This window comes from Kogia breviceps, chromosome 13 (genome assembly GCF_026419965.1).
Source record: "Kogia breviceps isolate mKogBre1 chromosome 13, mKogBre1 haplotype 1, whole genome shotgun sequence".
Lineage (NCBI taxonomy): Eukaryota > Metazoa > Chordata > Mammalia > Artiodactyla > Physeteridae > Kogia > Kogia breviceps.
In genome coordinates, this window is record NC_081322.1 from 42,097,599 (window position 1) to 42,103,598 (window position 6,000).

Below are 6,000 nucleotides of genomic sequence, written 5' to 3' on the forward strand. Positions count from 1 at the left end.
TTCAAACCACCAGTCTCCTCAACTTCCGTAAGAAATGCCCACAAGTTACTGTGCAGTAAGCCCTGGAAGCAGATGGGATGGAAGCAGGCGTGTGCTGCACTCAGCCTCCTGCCTGGCACACAGGAAATACTGGGCATGTCTTCCTGAAGGGCCTTAGAACACACCGTAAGAGCTCTGTAGTCGGACGCCTGGTCGTAAATATCTCCGCATTAAAAGCTGCGAGACCCCGGGAAAGTCACATCTCTCTGGTGTCACTGCCTCATCAAAATGATTGAAGTGACAGTCCTACTTCACCGGGCTGTGGTAAAGGTCTAATGAGTTAAGTCCTGTAAAGTGATCTAGTCATCGTTTCAGTTGCAAATAACAGCAAACCTAACTCAAACAAGCTTAAGTAAGGAACGGACTTTTTGACTATTATGGTAAAAGGCCGGACGTAGAACTAGCTGCCTGCGTGGTGGGATCCAGAGGGACAATGTCATCAGGTTTCCCCCTCTCTCTCATTCTCCATGTCTTCTCCTCTCTGCTCTTCTCTGCTTTTCTGTGTAGATTTCAACCCCAGAAGAAGAGAGAAACCCACTCTCTCCGGTACCTGCAAGTCAAATTTCCTAAAGCTGGGCTTGGAGATGGGAGAGAGTAGAATGCTCTGATTGGCTGGCCTGCGGCTAGGGGTGGAAGAATGCTCTGATTGGCTGGCCTGTGTCACATGCTCAGCTCTCGTCAATGGGCGCCCGACAGGCTCTCTCAAACGGGGGGACAAACACCTTTCCTGGAAAGAGATTCCAACTAGACAAACATTTAGAAGCTTTTAACAGCGTGCCTGGCCCTTGGTAAGTGTTTACTAATAGCTAATGCTATGAAGATAGGCCAAAAAGGATAAGTTAGGGCCACATGCATGGGGCCTTGAATTTTAGGCTAAAACTAGCGAGCTTTAGTTAAAGGTCTGTGGGGAGCCGCCAAGGCTTTGTCCAATGTGGTGAAGAAAGTATGTTTTAGGAAGATTGGTCTGATAATGGGGGTGTGACAGAGCGTAGAGAAGTTGGTGGTAGGAAGGTCAGCCGGGAAGCTGATAAATTGGTCAGCTGGGAGGCTGATATATTCCGAGCTCAGTGTTCAGGATACCGGTTAAAGATGTGATAGTGAGAACAGAATGAAGGGGATTCCCACTTAAAAGGCAGAGAAGGAAGAATGGGAGGCTTTGGCAACTGGCTGCCTGGGGAGGGCACATAAATGTGAGGAGGTGAGAAGTCCCTGAGGTTACAAACCTGGCTGACTGGGAAGATGGTGGCCTGGCCACTTGGACTCCTCTATTTCCTCCTTTCTCTTTTCATCTTCACCCTCCCTCCCCACTCTCTTTCGGGAGCTATGCAATTTTCTCTTATCCTAGACAGCACAGTCTTTCTCTGGTGCATTTCACTTGCACACCCACCAAGGGATCTACCTGGAGCAGCTTTAAAAGGATTGATTTATAAACAAATGCAATGTGTTAAGAAAGACTCAGGTGAGTGCAGTGTTCCCCCCTTACCGTAAAAGAAAACAAGCAAACAAGAGGGAATTTGTAAAATGGGCAACAGATTTAGAATAACCTATGTCTCTTTTAAGAACATGAAATGAATTAGAGTTTTGGCTAGGAGCCCTGAGTATTGTATCTGTGTTAGAAATGTAAAGAGTGTAGCAGAAGATGGATTTCACCCACTTCAGGAGAGAGGCATTAGAGGTGTGTGTGTGTGTGTCTGTGTTTACAGGTCTGTAAGTGAGCTAAATGAGAACCACTGACATGTCAGAGACAGATGTATGTCAGAGTGATACTGACCCAAGTGGTCAAAAATTGAGGAGCAAACGTGAGGAAGGGAAGAGAGAGACTTCCTAGTTCTACTTCCGAAGTGCGTTTCTGGGATGTTAAGGGGAGGCTTGCACAATGAGGTGTATCAAAGCCATCTGGTAGCAACCTGTCCCTGTTCCAGGAGCCCTCACCCACGACTCCAGCTGGCCCAGGCAGTAGCCTTGATGGATTTCTTCTTTTAATCAATGATGAAAATTTTGTCTTTGTCTTTCACTTGTAACCTGGGTGTGTTACTGAGACTTCTGAAAACTTCAAGAGGGATTCCAGTCCCCTACTCCATAATCTGGGAAGTAAAACTAAGTATAAAACAACTGAAGAAGTTATGGCATGGTCGGATATTTGTCTGTCACTTTTCATCTTCTTTCATAATATAGCCCCTTACATAAAGGACAACATAGGGATGGCAGAGGAGCCGGTTAGAAGGAGCCTATGACCCCAACAATCTGGCACAGACCTGAACAAGGGAATGACAAATGATGTTATCCAAAAGAGGTTGAAAGGCCCCTCTGCCCCAAGTTTCTCTCTGACAATCTGCTGCAGACAACTCACTGCACCTTGCGTCCCACTTTAAGGTGAAGTCTTTTCTCCTGAGAGCACTGGCCCTCCCTTTCTTTATACCAAACACCTGCTCATCCTTCCTAGTTCAGCTTCAGCGATATGCCTCTCCTGTGAAGCCTTTGCTGAGCCCCACTCCCAGCTCTCCATCCTCCCATCTCTCTCTCTCCAGCACGGAGCTGACAATGTGGCTAGGTACTTATCTTCTCCAATGGCTGCCAGACCCCAAGAGGGCAGGAGCCTCATCTTTTCAATTTTGTATCCCAGCACCGTACACTGTAGTAGGGGCTCAAAAGATGAAGAAACGAATATGATGCAATGGAAAGGTCACTGAACCTGGAATTAAGTGATCATGTCAAACAGGCTCCTTGGCTGATGATCTCGGACAAGAGACCCAGCTCTTTCGAGCCTCAGTTTCCTCATCTGACAAGTAAGAAAAACAATCCCCTCTCCCCTTTTCACAGATCCAAGTTTTTCCATGGAAGAAACAAAATAAGATATTTAGCAGAGCAGGTATTTAGGAAGAAAATCTGAGGAGACATTGGTCCAGCCCACTAATTTTACAGATGATAAAACCGAGCCTTAAAACTTTGTTTTTTACCGAAATTTACTATCCTTAGTCCCATTCCTCTAGGAGCTTGCTCTTGGAATCTGACCTGGAGGTAGGAACCTAATAAATTCATTTTTTCAGAAGTTAATAATGGTTGTTCAGAGTGTGAGAGTACCTTAGAAATATTTGCATTTCTCTTAAGAGGTTTACAGTAGTAGGATTTCTTTCAGGTCTTTGAACAGACTAGTAGAGAGGTATTTTGGATGGGATGATTTCCAAGTCTTTCCCAATTTGCATGATATAAGTAACTCTCTGTATACTATGTCTTGCACTGATCATTGGAGAAAAACTACATTAATGTTGACCTCCCACAAGTGTCCCATGCCCCAAAGTCTGGAGGACTCACCTTTTTAAAATATGAAAACTAGAAATCTCAGGCCCCTGAAGTCACAAAAGCAGTAAACATCTTCAAAGAGATGAAAAAATAATCATGACACATTGTAAAGAATCTTTAAATAGAAGTAAGGAAATCTGAGACCCAGGTCTCACCCTAGCAATTTATGTGAACTTGGTTAACTCAGGCTTTTTCAGCATTCCCCCCTCTCCAATATTTTAATACTATTTTTTTTTTTTGTGTGTGTGTGTGTGTGTGTGTGTGTGTGTGTGTGTGTGTGTGTGTACACATAGGTCAAAATTCAAAAGGTATTGTGGGTGACTTCCCTGGCAGTCCAGTGGTTAAGACTTTGCCTTCCAGTGCAGGGGGTGCAGGTTCGATCCCTGGTCAGGGAGCTAAGATCCCACATGCCTCACAGCCAAAAAAACCCAAAACATAAAAAACAGAAGCAGTGCTCGCTTCAGCAGCACATATACCAAAATTGGAACAATACAGAGAAGATTAGCATGGCCCCTGCACAAGGATGACATGCAAATTCATGAAGCGTTCCATATTTTTTTTTCCTTCCCCAGGTGATGGTGTAATTCAGTAACGAGTGCAAAGGCAAAACTGCTGCGGTCCTTGTAGACCATTCAGGGCCTAGACTGGCCCTTTGTGCTGCCCTTTGGACCTTGTGAGGATTGGGGCGGGGGTCCTTACCCCCTAGAAGTGATGAATTTCAATTCTGTCTCAGTCGTCAGCCTCAGGTGTGACCTTACTGTACAATCATTTCCTCTGAGGTTTGAGGATAAAAATTAGTTAAGGAGAAAGGGGGTTTTAGTCTTCAGGAAATTAAGAGTTAAATACAGCAGAAGCTGGAAGGAAAATATTAGAGAAGTAGAGATAAAACCGTACATTTTTTTAAAAGTACCAGGTAATTCAGCATATTCCTAATCCTTTATTATTAGTGTATATAAGATCGTTTATGTGCATAATAAATATATAATCAATTTGACATATTTTTCAAAATAGAGGGTTTGAGATGTATAGTAATGGGCAAGAATCATCCCTAAACTATTGGGAACTGAATGGGGTTTGTCACGTGCATGAAATGTTGTTAAATGCTTATGAGAAGTGTTGCTATTTTATTCACCAGTTCAATCAGTGAGTGACTTGATCAGCCAGTTCTAAAACCCACGTGAGCTGGGTGCTGGAGAGATGTGGAGAGTTCAGATGTTACTCTTGGGTTCTTTACCTTTGTTTAAGGGGTTTAGTTCCTTCCCCATGGGCTGAAAATCTTCAAGGGGGCATCTTGACAGACTTCTCTGTTTCCTCCTTTTCACAGTCTCTGTTTTTTCAGCAAGCAAACTACTTTAAGCCATTTCAAGATAATATTACGTATGTCAGTTTTTCTGCTTTGTCTCCTTTGGATCTCACTGTTGTGTTTGTTAAAATGTGATGTTTTACCATGGTAGTTTATTTCTTCTTTCTACACTTTCTGGTGGAAAGTGCCTTGAAATAAATAAAATGTGAGAATATTCTGGTAAAAAAAAGAAAAAAAAGAAGAAGAAGCAATATTGTAACAAATTCAACAGAGACTTTAAAAATGGTCCACATCAAAAAAAATTTAAAAGAAAAGGTATTGTGATATTATAGAAAATATATATTTGGTCTTTGTGTCCCCTCCATGCCCTTCTTTTTTTTATAACTTTATTTTTTAAATTTTATATCTGTTTATTTATTTATTTTGTTTTTGGCTGCATTGGGTCCTCGTTGCTGCGTGCGAGCTTTCTTTTAGTTGCGGCGAGTGGGGGCTACTGTTCATTGTGGTGCACAGGGTTCTCATTGCGGTGGCTTCTCTTGTTGCAGAGCACGGGCTCTAGGCACATGGGCTTCAGTAGTTGGCACGCAGGCTCTAGAGTGCAGACTCAGTAGTTGTGGTGCACAGGCTTACTTGCTCCGCGGCATGTGGGATCTTCCCAGACCAGGGCTCGAACCCGTATCCTCTGCATTGGCAGGTGGTTTCTTAACCGCTGCACCACCAGGGAAGTCCCCAGGCCCTTCTGGATACAGAACTCCTAAAACCCTTGGAATTTTCTGAGTGACAGAGTGTCTTTTGTTATTCATAACAAGCCCCTTTCAACCATGTCTGAGTTTGTGCTAATGAGGTGATTCTTGGTGGACCTCTAGATAGCTTCAGGATCAGGACTGGTTTCCAAAAAGCCCAAGCCTTGATTAGAGGGTTGGAACTTTCAGTCCCACCCCCCAACCACTGGGGAGGGGTGAGGAGAAGGGATAGAGATGGAGTTCAGTCACCAATGGCCAGTGATTTGATCAATCATACCCTTGCAATGAAGTCTCCATAAACATCCCTAAACAGGGTTTGGAGAGCTTCCAGGATGGTGAACACATCCACAAGCTGGAAGGATGAAGTGCCCCAACTCCACAGGGACAGATGCTTTTGCACTCAGGACCCTTCTGGACCTCGCCTATGTGCCTCTTCATTTGGCTGTTCATTTGCCTCTTTTATACTAAACCAGTAAATGTTTTCCTGAGTTCTGTGAGCCATTTTAGCAAATTATCGTACCTGAGGAAGGGGTCATGGGAACCCCCAATTTATAGCTGCTTGGTCAGAATTACTGGTGGCCCAGGAGTTGTGATTGGCATCTGAAGTGGGGGCAG

The 6,000-nt window shown here is 44.0% G+C and overlaps 1 non-coding gene across 1 annotated transcript; it reads left to right on the top strand.

Moving 5' to 3' along the window:
* Nucleotides 1-3,790: 3,790 nt before the first annotated feature.
* LOC131740275 (U6 spliceosomal RNA) lies at nucleotides 3,791-3,897 on the top strand. Its single transcript, XR_009330872.1, has one exon. It is a non-coding gene; the product is annotated as a U6 spliceosomal RNA (small nuclear RNA).
* Nucleotides 3,898-6,000: the final 2,103 nt, after the last annotated feature.